Source organism: Saccostrea echinata, unplaced genomic scaffold (genome assembly GCF_033153115.1).
Source record: "Saccostrea echinata isolate AGI-Se365-2 ecotype Australia unplaced genomic scaffold, CSIRO_AGI_Sech_v1 ptg000029l, whole genome shotgun sequence".
Taxonomy (NCBI): Eukaryota; Metazoa; Mollusca; class Bivalvia; order Ostreida; family Ostreidae; genus Saccostrea; species Saccostrea echinata.
Genome location: NW_026889778.1, coordinates 24,568,667 through 24,582,597, shown reverse-complemented (window position 1 = coordinate 24,582,597; position 13,931 = coordinate 24,568,667). Strand labels below are relative to the sequence as shown.

Below are 13,931 nucleotides of genomic sequence, written 5' to 3'. Positions count from 1 at the left end.
ATTTTCTAGAAACTTTTCTTTGTGCAGGTGTATCAGATGCATTCCAAAAGTGTTCAGTCACTGAAAATTTAAATACAGTTGAACTTTGGTATCTCAAGCACTGATAACTTGAATGCCATGGATATGTCAAAGTTAACTGGAAGTCCGAACCACTTATTTTTTAAGAAATTAACACTCGATATCTTGAATACTCCTATATCTCTAAGTTTTTTCAGTTCCATCTATTTTAAGATAATAGGTTTGACTGTGCATGTTTCTTATTTAGCATTTGATGAATTTCATATGAATCACCAACAAGTTTTCACATTTTGACGCAAACTTTTATAGTTCTAAACAACCAACCACTCATTAATCAATTACTACATATAATTTAAATAAAATAAATTAACAATTAGTTAAAAGTTCATAATTATATACATTTTACCAACTCTTTTTATGTATTCAACTACAAGATATTATATACATAATTTAAATAAATTTAAATTGATCAGAAATGTCAAAATGGAAAGTTTGAGAAACCTGGCTTCATTTACTGGACAGTACTGAAATTGTAGAAAAGAAGTTCATTCATTTATAAATTTTATGATTCGTTCTAGGAACAGATCAGAAAATATGTTTCAAAAATATGTAGTATCTATTAAAATAATTAAAAAATCAAAGTGAAGGAACACTTTAGCATATGTGCCTGCCTGTTCATCTATTTGCAATCATACTAATAAATATTAAAAGCTGATGTATCAAGATAATAAATGCTACTATATAAGTGAAGCATTTCAATTAGATCTCTTGGTTGTAACCATTATAGCATTTTGTCGTGCTAAACAGAAAAAGTAATCTAACTGTGAAGTAGCTCCCAAGTAGTCCATGTGCAAGTTCTTCCAAGTTTCTTTGTAACAACCAGTTTTGTACCCATTTTTGCAGATGAGTAGGGCAGTATACATGGACCATATTCAAAAGCTTTAGAGATATTTATGAAATAATGAAAAAGTTTGGTAAAATAATTATAATTTCATTGCCTCAATTGATATAATTCATGTTTCTTTGGATTGAAAAATCTTTATATATCCTTCAATAAAAGTCCTTAATTATTTCCTATGTATCTTAAAAAACGAGATCTGATTGGTTAGCAAGCGGGGTGTAAATTTCCTTACACCCAGCTAAAGCTGGGATGGGGTTAAATAATGTGACATCAAAAAGAATAGTTTCTATATCAAATAAACACCATACAACATGATGTCACGATGTATTGAAGCATGTAGTAAATCAATAGTTTAAAATATTAGTGGAATTGGGTTTACAGAGAAATTATTAGGTTATATAGGAAATAAAGATTTGTTATCCAGGTTTAATCAAGGGTGTACAAAGATTTACCTGTTAGCAAATATAACCTATCACTGGGTTGTATTTTGGCTGACTTGCTTCATACCAATTGTTAGGCCTTTGTTTATATGCTAAATTTGACTATCAAATGTTCCATCTACTTGATCTATAGGGCTCACAGTGGGTGTGGCCGGTCAACAGGGGATGCTTATATAATCCTCCTTGGCACGTGATCCGACCTCTGGAATTTCAGGGGGTCTGTGTTTATGCAGTGTTCAAAGATTTGTATTGTTTATAATTTTTATGAAATAGATCACTGTTCATTATCTTCTCTTTTTCATTCCATATCCACACCCCGCAATCATAACTTTGACCTTTTGACTCCAGAATCAAGAGGAATCATCCTCTCCACTGGAGTAGAGACTGATATAAAAGCCAATTTGAAAGCAACTAAATCAACAGACACAAATTGAATTTCTGATGTACATGTACCCTAAATTAAATTAGTGACTATTGTCTGCCCCAAAATAAATACAGGGACCCAAGACTTTATCTTTAAAATAATTAAAAATTCTTTTAAACAATGTATAAGTACTGCACAACAAATGTAAATCACACAACACATAAATATGCATAAACATTTAACACATACAACAGGGTGATTGGGCTATGTGTATGTTTAGGGTGTGCAATAGAACAACTCCTATGACACAATACAATATTTTACAAGATGGTGCGTATATATCGAATAAATTATGTAATATTTTGTTAGTATATTACTATATATAAGGTCTCTGGGTATTGCTAAGAGACCCCTAACATAGAATGAAATGCAAGTTGGGACCCATGCATATAGTTTACTCGTTTATTTAATTAGACGCATGCAATTTCTTCACTTTAAGAGTATATTTTATGATTAAACAAATGTCATTTCAAACTCTACCAGATATACTGTAATACAGTGCCCTACACTCAGTATGTGTACAGGGTGATAAAAAATACATTATCAATATTGCCATTTATTATGTTTATTTACCAATAATTTCAAAACTTTTTAATTCTGTATTGCATATTTATGAAAAAATCATGACGATACTATCATAAATTACTTGCAATAGGATTAATCAATAAAATAAATGAATTGTGCATTTCCGTCCTCATCACCATCTTTCTTCAGCATCGACTAATACGAGGTTCGACATGGCAATTACAAATAAATATTTATCTTTTTATTCTGTCTTCAAATGCTGTACAGCTGGTCTGAAAAAATGTGATGGATTACCATAGGAAATAAGATCTGATTTATTAGAATTAATTGTTCTGTATTTAAAAAAAAAAAAAAAAAAACGGGTTGGCAATTTACGAAACAATAGTGGGTCGGGTTATTTAGCCAACCAAAATGGCAGTACAGGCTCCGACCGAGGACTGAGGAAGCTTAGGATGACTAATAAGAATGGTTGCGGCGAGTGTTTTGTTGTGGAAGTATTAGAAGAATGTGTAAGAAACATACGGTTAGTCGCCTAAGTTCAAATCTATCAAATTCAAAGTTTTAGTAAAAAGATATCTACAATTCTACACTTGGACGATACACTGATACACAGTCATTTAGCTGGTACAATTGTAACGGTGTCTTATTATAAATCTGGAGCATGGAAATATAAATAAGTCCGTTTCAGGGTTCTGCTGACATCTCCATTTATTACATTCACAGATGAACACATAGAATAGTTGGAATAATGGAACAATGAAGGAATTTGGAATAATGCCCTGAAAAATCACAATAACAAATAATAAATACATAGGATAAAATATTCTAATATATTCGTATCAATATAGTAATTACAATCTGCGGTTAACAGATACGCTGCATAAAGGGAGGTAACTCTGTACATGATTTACATACAATCAATGCCCCCTTTTAATATTACGCTTTGAAAAATATAAAAACATTAATATCATAAATATCATACCAATCTATGGGACTGAGCCTCTCCCATTCATTGTAGTCACAATATGGCTCACTGTACACGTATGTCCAGATCATAAAACTACAAATTATCATAGTTTACATAAGTAAACCTATCATCATAAAAACATCTAGTAGATATATATAAAATAAAAAATACTTTCAATAAAATAGTTACTCCTTAATTACTGTCTCTCAAATCAGATTCTGACTGTGCTAGAGCTATGGATTTAACTTTGGCAAAATTACAGATTTTACAGTTAAATCAAATATTAGAAATCATATTAGAATTAGTACATAAATGTTATCTTACCTTAAGAGAGAAAAGTATTGTCAATGTCAGAAGGTCATAATTATAAAACTTCGTAAATACAACCCTCTCTGGACAAATACTGGACAAAGAATGACCATAACAAACAACTTTTTGGAGGGAAAAATACTGAACCAATAAAACACAACCTTACAAAGTCCAAACCAATGAAAACAGTGAATACTTCAAACCAAAGACCAAAGACCAGAACCTTCATAACCCAAGGCAATAATAATTAAGTACAGGTACTGCCTGTTCTACTTGGGTGACCTTTAAAGATTTAATAATGCATTTATATTTACAATTTAAAAACATATGAAATACATTATAGATTTATTAAATAAATTAATAAATCTAATACTGTAACACAATCACTAGTTTAAGCTACGTAGCTTGAATTACCTATATAGCTTTATTTACCTACCTGAAATAGTTTTATTTAACTACTAAATCAAACTTATTTCTTTAATTAGCTTTTTTCTCAAGATGTGCAGAAAATCGCACTTTCGTGCAGTGATAATTTTCAACTTTTAGCTCATCTGAAAACAATTCATCATGTTCATGAAAAAAATTTCTCTTGAAAATGTGTCTTTCTCTGCGCAATTGCACTCAAAGTTATAAAAGTTTTAGGGCTATATACAACGCTCAGTTAATTTGTGACCAAACAGTTACTTCTTGAATGGATTAACAAAGAAGATCAGTTCAGGTAAACTTGATAATCGATTGGTAATTATTCAGCACAATGTGAAGTAATCATACTTATCCATACCTAACTGCACACAAAGTGGTTTATGGTTACTCAAACAGCAGAAATACATCTGTATTCCGAATGTCACAAACCCGCGCTGCACGACTCATGGTATTTTACCTTGCACAGTTACGTCTGTTCCTCGCATGACATATCCACACATTTGACAACCAACAAGTCATGAACATGCATGGTACACATGTATGTATAAAATAAAAAATTAAATTCATAGTTTAACTTGCTGTAATCCTTGTAACAACAGTAAAGCAGTGGAGATACCAAACACCAAAACCAAAAAATATAAAAACTCATTTTTTGTTTGCACTGCAATAGACTGGAGTCATCTGGAAGAGGAAGTAGTTGTAGATAGAATTTTCTAATCATTAAAATAATAATGTGCTTCAGACCCGGTTTAAGAGAGGTGTGGTGAGGGCTCGTCTGGAGATGCAGTTAGATTATTTAACTAATTTAAAAGTAGTTCATGCCCCAAAGCTATTAAAGAGTTTTAAGACCATGTTACAACATCCTGGTGACTAAATGCACCCTCCTCCATCACATTAAAACCCAAGAAGATTCTTATAAATTTATACTGGTACATAAACAAATTGATTGAAGAAATGCCCATGTAGAAAATGCATGGTATTTTCTCGTCAATGTCGTAGCATTATACTGGTGGATGAAACTTGACATATTAGTATTGATAGAATACTTCCAATTACAATTACTTGTTTTTGATTTTAACCCAAAATCATTAAAGTCATGACTGTATTTGTAGACCCCTACAGTTTGGGGTATTTCGAATCCTGTGTGTACATGAGAGCAGATGAATAAAACACACATGCTGCACACTTGTTATATTTACATGTCAGATGTACACTCAATTTTAAGACAGGACCAAACTTTTACTAGTCAGTGTCGATCAGACATGCCTTATAAATGTTAAACCCTGTGTCCGAATGCATAAATATTTTTTACTTGTCTGATTCTGAACAGATTTAAAGAAATTTGTTGAACTTAATGAAGGCTAAATTAGCTATAAAATTAACTGACTTATTTAGATTTGTGTTATCATGAAGATAGAAATATTAATTGCACTCCTCCTCTCATTAGCAATATTTATCGAGGTATAACTGAGCGTTAAAGATGGAAAATTTATGCTATGCTTCAAGTACATATTTTAACTTCAGTATCTTGAATTGTAGGATATCACAAAGTTTTTTCTAGGACCCATTAGGTGCGATGTTTATAATCTACACTGAAATGCTTAAAAATGATTTTTTATACTACTAGTATCATTTACATTTTTGAAATACATTTTTTAATAATTTTTTTATCATGTTTTTATCACAAATATAGTTTCAATATATATACCAAAAAGAATTCACATCACATCAGAAACAGTTAATAACAAATGCCAGAAACAAATACAACAAAACAGAAACAGTTGTAACACCCTCTTGATCATCCTCGTGTGCTTTTATGCTACATATTATAATAGCTCGGGTTCGAGATTTAATGCTGTTGGTTGCTAAGCAAATGTAAACAAAAAATGGGGCATAGTTCCAGGGCTCGACATTGTACGCTCATCCACTTGTCCAGTACATGTACCAGTAAAATTTTTCATGAACAAGTGATAATTGCTGACCACTTGTCCGATTTGACAAGGGATATTTTTCTAGGAAGAATTTTTTATAGCTGAGCATGAAAACTTAAAGAATTAAAATTTGTTGTCAACTTTTTATCGGAGGTTCAAAATGAAAACATGCCATGCATGCGGTTTGTAAATAGTTAAATGTTAATCCTGCTTGTAATAATGATGGCCCTGGTTGTCAAACTTGATCAGGAACAATGTTACTATGAAACTTGTCTGAAATATCTGATGTTTTTCAGGCATTTGTCACAATTTTAATTTTAATATTTAAAGTACCATGAAGTTGACTACTTAGAACTACAGTAACTTTGAAATGTGTACTTTTACTGAAGGAAATTTGGGTTTTTATTATCTGGCAGGAGAGCTTTAGCAAAAGACAATTTTAAGGCTACAAAGGATAAGCAAAAGAAGGCAAAGAAAAATTTGAAGTCATATAGTCAGCTATTTCTTGTTGTTACTATTTTTCTTTCATACATGTAATTATATAACAGGATTTACATCTACTTTAGGATAGGATGATACAGTTTAGTAATTTGCAATAGATGTGTCCACTCAAAATCTCAAAAACAGACTCCATGAATGTATTATTTTATACTATTGTAATGTACAATATTTTTTCAAATTGTTAAATAGGTCTTTTATGAAATATTTTCATACAAGTAAAAGTTATGTTCAGACAAGTAAATTTCATAGTCACTTACTTCGAGGGTAACATGCCAGAATATTTTCCCCAATTGTGTCACCCAATGTCGAATGCATATCTTGTCATTTAATTATTCAGTTTTATTTATTTTAATATATTTATATCCAAAAACCTTATTGCTTATGTAATTGCTAGTCATGAGGACCCCTGGAGATAAGCCTATTATGGCAATAGATGGGACTGAAAAAAAAAAAAACCCTTTGAGAAACAGATAATTGAGGTTTCAAGAATAGAGGGTAAAGTTCATAAACTCACTGAACTTGAGCACTTAGACATATCCATGGTATTTGAGAAAGAGTTTTAAAATACATAAGTAAAACTGTCATTGACAATAAATTTTATTTCTCCATCTTTTATTTTAGCGCACCTGAGCCAAAGGCTTAAGAGAGGTTTTCTGATCAAAATTTGTCTGTTGTCTGTCACTGTTGTTGTTGGAGGCGGCAACATAAACTTTTCACATTTTCATCTTTTTCTCTAGAACCACTTTGCCAATTTAAACCAAACTTGCCACAGAGCATCCTTGGGTAAAGGAAATTCAAGTTTGTTCATATGAAGGGCTACACCCTCTTTCAAGGGGAAATAATTAAGAATTGTTGTAAATTTAATGGCATCTTTAAAAAAAATTTCTTCTCAAGAATCAGTGGACCAGAAAATGAAATTTCTGTGAATTTTAAAGCTTCATTACTGTGGGCCAGAAAATGAAAATTCTTTGAAAGCTTCATTACTTAGTGTACATTCAGGTTTGTTTAAATCATGACCCCCCAGGGTAGGATGGGGCCACAATGGACAATCAAATTTTTACATATGAATAAATATACATCATCATGTGTAGTAAAAAGAAAAGTAGAACAGCAAGGCCATTGTGACTCGGGTGAGCATTGTTGCCCATGGCCACTTGTTCTTTTTACAGGCATTTTTTACTTTGACAAATTGCACTTTAATAATATAATTATAAGCATAAATTGGATAATATTTTATTAACCATAACATTGTTAATCAAACTTTGGTATAACTGTGAAATTAACTTGTCAAATGACTAGAAATTTCTTACTGAATCTAGATATGGATATACATGTACAGTTCTACAACATTTAAAATTTTACTGTGGCTCAGCACACATAAACAGAAATTTTTGGAGATCAATAACATTTTGTCGAAATCAAAGACAAAATGAAATGCTTGGGTATTTATTTACAAAGTTTGATTTGTTAATTTTTTACCATATGAATAATTTACCCTTTCTTTCCAGTAGACCCTTGTTATGCCATGCTTAGCTTAGAGCCAGGAATAGCAAATCAAAATGAACTTAGTCAGTTGTTCTTGTTTGTAGAAAGAGACAATTTCTTTTCAGGTTCTTTTCCGGTTTCTCATTTTAGGCCTACAGTATTTATTTTTGACTCAAATATTAGGAATATTATACTTGTGGGCAATCAATGAATTCAAAGAATACTCTTTTTTTTAGGTGTTCATGATGCAACTTCCTGGATGGTGTGTAAACTGTTTATCAGCATGTGAAATCCACATGATTGAAGGTATCTTACCTATCAATAATATCAATTTTCTCTATTAAAAGCTGCATAAGGAATATATTTTATTTCTTATCTCAAATTTTTGTCCAAGCATCATTCATTTTTTCTTCATCTTTTATCTAGTGAGGGTCATATTAATTGATTAATTTAATCAAGGCTTTATTGTAAAATGTAGTGAAATTATTTCCTTGTGTATGACCTTTAAAGGGGCATAGACTCAGATTTTAAGTTAATATTTTCTCAAATTTTCGACTAGATCATGACATATGTGTGGCTATAGTATTTCACAGGGAAATATCATAAAAAAACTTATTTTACCTGGAAATTATTGAAACTACGAATTTAGGGACGCATTTGATTGACACATCCTTGCGCTTTCACAAAGTAAACTTCATCCTTATGTGATATGTCAATCAAACGCATCCCGAAATTCATAGTTTCAATAATTCACAGATAAAATAAGTTTTTTATTATATTTCCATGTGAAATGCTATAGCCACATATATGTCATGATATAATACAGACAATTTGAGAAAATATTTCAAAATGTCGAATCTGTGTCTATGTCCCTTTAAGAGTAACAGGTAATTTAATTCACTTTTGAATTTTTCTTATTTCAGGAGAAGTCTCCCTTGTTAAAGATCAGCAATGGCAGATAAACAATGCATGATGCAATCTACTCACTAAAAAGATTACACCAATACATCCCATGCATGTATTTCTACCTATCACCTATGTAACCTTTGTCATGATCTTCAGAGAGGTAAGAAAACAAATTATGAAAAAAAAATTTTGGTAAAAGCGACACTTAGAGATCACTTTACATGGTGTCTGTCTGTCTGTCATACCCTAGATCCCGAGAACTGTAAGAGGAATGGATTTGATACTTTGCACTTGCATTGCTTGGCAATTAGGCTTTTGTAAAATACCATATACAGTCAAACTCGTTTACATTGAAATTTAAGGGACCTTGAGATTTATTTCAAATTAACCGAATTTCATTATATCTGTGTGCTATGAATTACATAAAAAATGTAGATACAGTTGAACTTCGTTATCTGGAACACTGATATCTTGAATACCATGGATATGTCAAAGTGATTTGCTGTCCCAACCACTTATTCTTTAAATATTTTACCCTCGATATCTCGAATCCTCAGATATCTCTAAGTTTTTTCTCGGTCCCTTCAAGTTCGAGGTAACAAGGCTTGACTGTACAGTAAAAAAAATATACATGTGAGAATTCATATTTTTACATAACATTACATGCAGTGTTTCAGAAATGTACTTATAGCGACCCGCGCTGATCGCCGAATTCGGTTAAGAATGGGGCAAAAAATAGCATCACCTTAATTTAATCTCTTCAATAGAACTTAAAATAAAATTTACCTTGTTTGAAAGAGAATAAATTAAACTTTCGATCGATGTGCATATTTTAAAGTTTATTTGTTGATGAAAGTGTGTTTTGAAGCGATAAAGTCAATACACAGAGATGAATATCGTCAATGGAGAAGTTTTATCTTCGGCGCGCGTAGCCTCATTCAAGGGGTTCACGTGAACTGAAATGCGGTGGTCTAAATACAAATGAATATGCATGAAACTTTCCAACCAATCACATGTAAGATTTTCCTACAAGACGGAAGTTGAAAGTCAGCTGTAGTCCTATTATTACGAAAGATACAATACACCAAAGTTTTTGCAGTCCTGCATGAAAAGTTATCGGTAAGTTTTTTACTTACATATATATTTTAAAAGTACACTTTCTAAAGTTTTATTTGATATAACTTTCGATTTTGTACGTTCCGGTTTATGCACCCGCATTTTGACCTAAAGGTCAACTTCATTCATAAAATTTCACGGGTACGTCTTTTTACCACAAGGAACCACAAGGTACCACAAGGAACCACAAGGATACCACAAGGAACCACAAGGATACCACAAGGAACCCCAGGAACATCATATACAACCTTAATTATTCTAAATATGATTTATATGCACTTGTAAACTATAAAAAAATGTTTTGAAGGGCAAATTAACACATTAATTGTCTTAAATAGGTACAGTACAGCACTATTAAACCAAGGTAAAAATCTAAATTAAATTCACTAATTTCAGCTAAATTATGCATGCATAGTTCAGAGGGAGAGATTGTATTTTTATGATATATAAAAAGTTAATGGTTGATTGTGTATTTCAATACACAAACCATAAGTCAATACCCAAGAAAAACCCTAATGTCATGTCCCCTGTACCACAAGGATAGGCCAAGGTACCTACAGAATATCAAAATGACACTTAAATGACACTTAATTCAACTTTTAAAAAATCTAATAATAGTTTAAATGCATTTGTTAATTAACTGTTTATTAGCTCACCTGAGCCAAAGGCTAAAGTGAGCTTTTTTGATCACATATTGTCCAGTGTGCACCGTCCATCCAGCTGTCCGTCTATCTGTACACTTTTCACATTTTTGATTTCTTCTCAAGAACAACTGGGCCATTTTCAACCAAACTTACCACAAGGTCTCCTTGGGTGAAAGGGATTCAAATTTGTTCAAATGAAGTACCACGCCTTCTTCCAAGGGGAGATAATTTAATAATTAGTGAAAATTTAATGGCATCTCTTAAAAATCTTCTCATGAACCACAACTGGGCCAGCAAAAATGAAACTAAAATGTGAAAATATCCTTAGAATAGATAAGTTTTTTTTTTTTCAAATCAAGATATCCCGGGGTAGGGCGGGCCACAATGGACAATCAAAATTTTACATGTATAGGAATGTATAGGAAAAATTTAAAAAATGTTCTTGAGAACAGTAAAGCCTTGATTGGTCATATTTAAATGGAAGTATCCTCAGGTTGTGTAGATTCAAATTTGATCACATCATGACCCCTGGGGGTAGGATTGGATCACAACAATAGACAATAAAAGTCTTACATAGGAATATATAGGAAAAATCTTTAAAAATCTTCTCAAGAACAGCAAAGCTATGATTGGTCATATTTATATGGAAGCATCCTCAGGTAGTGTAGCTTCAACTTATTCAAATCCGGTTCTATGTTAGGAGTTTGGAGCGTTTACCAAAGATGCAGCTGAGAGGGTCCGAGAAACTGTATGGGTAAAGGGAAACATGAATTTTGAATTTCATGGTCCCTAACCCTTCCCCCTTTCTGGGCTTGAGGGGTGGGACTCCTGGAAATCAAACTGTTGACATGATTGATAAATAAGCATTGAGCCCTAGCTCTAGATCAATCATTTGTGATATTCATGGCCCCAGGGTCAGAGTTTTAGGGTAAATATGGTGAAAAAGCATTATTCTCTACTCAAGGTATTTAATTCAGCAAACATATTAAATGCATGATGTGATGGCCCCTGGGTCAGCTAGGGGTTCTGGTGTTAGGTTATGGATCTATTGGTATGTAATATATTGTAAAGCATTTATTAAAATCTTTGAAAATCTCTCTGCTCCTAGGTATGAAGCAAAATAAAATGCTTATATAGTTGTGTTCAGCAACATGCCTTTTTCAAAATTATTTCTTTCAAAACCATCTTTGCCCCTGGGTATTTAAAAAATAAAATGTTTACTAATTTTCAAACAATGAACTGCTTTACAAAATTTAAAATGATTGTGTTATTTTAGATGATTTTTTTTAATAAACATCAGAAGTCAGGAGTGCAACAAAAAAAAGGTTAAAGAGGATCCCTTCAAAATCTTGTATTAAAAAAAAAATTGGGCCATTATTAGAAATATTGCTGTTTCCCCTGACCCTAAAATCACAAGTTGGGTAGGTAGGTAGGTAGGTGAATAATTTTTTCTGTCTTTGAAAATTTAATACATTTTCAAATTTAATTGAATAACTTTATGAAAAAAGCAGATTGGAAACAGAATATCATATAAATTAATTCAAAGTAATTTACTGGGAATTAATTGTAACACTTTTTTTTAATTAACATTCCACATGGGTTTAATTTATGCTCTGCACATGGTCAAATATTTTTGGTGGAGGCGTGTTTTATCTTCATAATTAAAAATTGTTATTTTTTAAATAAAGTTCTGTAAATAAAAATTCTGAAACTTTTCTATGGATTTATGTATTCTATTGACCCTTAAAAAATAACTAGAATGTTTTATATACATATAAAAATTATATGATCTACAAATTCTGTACATCGATTTCGAGCTAACTTTAAAAAAAAAATTAACTAGAATATTTATACATTATCTTATCTTGTAAAAATATATGTTAATTAATTTAAAAACAAACTTACTTTTCTCTAAAATTTCAAATTTTTAGTCAATATCTTTTAATTCATCCATATCCAAATTAAATTAAGTAAACAAAATAATTTTTGTTAATTTACATTTATATGAACACAAGAACTTTTCTCTACAAAAATATTTTGTTCATTGTTTTCATAGAGTTAATTCTTTAATAATTTCAAATTTAAAAACAATTATGTACAAAGGATGTCAAACATTGAGTTTTTGTTATTGAAATGAATTCATGCAAACTTATTAAATTTCTCCATATAAGATTGAAACATGTTTTTATAAAATTAATAATTTAATTGTATGGATGTCTATAAAGATAGTACAGAATATATTATTAATTTTCCAGGTCATAGAAAAGTAAATATCCATTTATTAATAAAGAAGTATGGAAAATAGCATGCATGTATTTCAATGACATATGGAGAACTCTCTTGTGTATAGGGTGCCTAGTTTGCATGTATAGATCCACCATTTCAGGTAATCAACAGTGAAATCAACAGTTTTCAGTGATTAACTTGTGTATACACAAGGTACACATAACTGGTCACAACATACCTTAGGTATATAAACAAAAGTAAATCTGCATGGTTGGTGAAAAAATATACCTGGACAGTGGTATAATGTAATAATTATTAATAAACTTATACATGTATAACTTTTCTTTTACCATTTACATACAAGTATAAACATTAAATTGTCTCACTATTTTTAGCTGGATACTGGTAAATAAATTAAATATTTTTTTACAAAAATACCTGAAGCTGACCCATTTTTCCCCATAATTCTACTACACCGGTACTTTCAACATTTCTACAGATCATGCTGCTAAAGATGGGCAATAAGGAGATGGGTGAACATGACGAGCGATATAGTGTGACAAACATGAAGATGAAAAATTAAATTTCAATTATATCAAAATTTTCCTTGATATTTCATCTAACATTAAAATATACTTTATGTAAAATCTCTACAATTTGCAAAAATCCCTCAAAGATTGAATTTATTTGCCTGTGAAGTATTTATAGACACACACAAAAGCGGGCTAAAAGAGTCATTTTCTCATACTATAATACTATTTTTCGATATGAGTGGGTCTTCTCTCCACCTTTTTGAAAGTTAATTCTCAAAGTTTGCATAAAAATATACATTTTTTGGTTACCAAAAATATGGAGCAGTGACCCACTATACCTTAAAAATATACTTTTATGACAAAACATTCGCATCTTTTCAAGAAATACTTGAAGTCCATTAAGTCAAGGGTCATATCACAAATATAATTTAAATGTCACTGTTCGTCAGGACTTGTGTAGTCTAGCGGTTAGCGTGCTAGTCTCGAAAGAAAATGATACTCAGGCTTTTTATTGCTAGGGTTCGAACCCCACGAATACCACATTAATTTTTTTAATAAAAGAATAAATTTTTCTGATAACAT

General features: G+C 31.2%; 1 long non-coding RNA gene across 1 annotated transcript; it reads left to right on the top strand.

The window, feature by feature from the left end:
• The first annotated feature begins 2,693 nt into the window (after positions 1-2,693).
• On the top strand, positions 2,694-8,974 carry LOC133194655 (uncharacterized). The gene is made up of 3 exons (XR_009722151.1): positions 2,694-2,831; positions 8,161-8,230; positions 8,848-8,974. It is a non-coding gene; the product is annotated as an uncharacterized LOC133194655 (long non-coding RNA).
• The last annotated feature ends 4,957 nt before the right edge of the window (positions 8,975-13,931 follow it).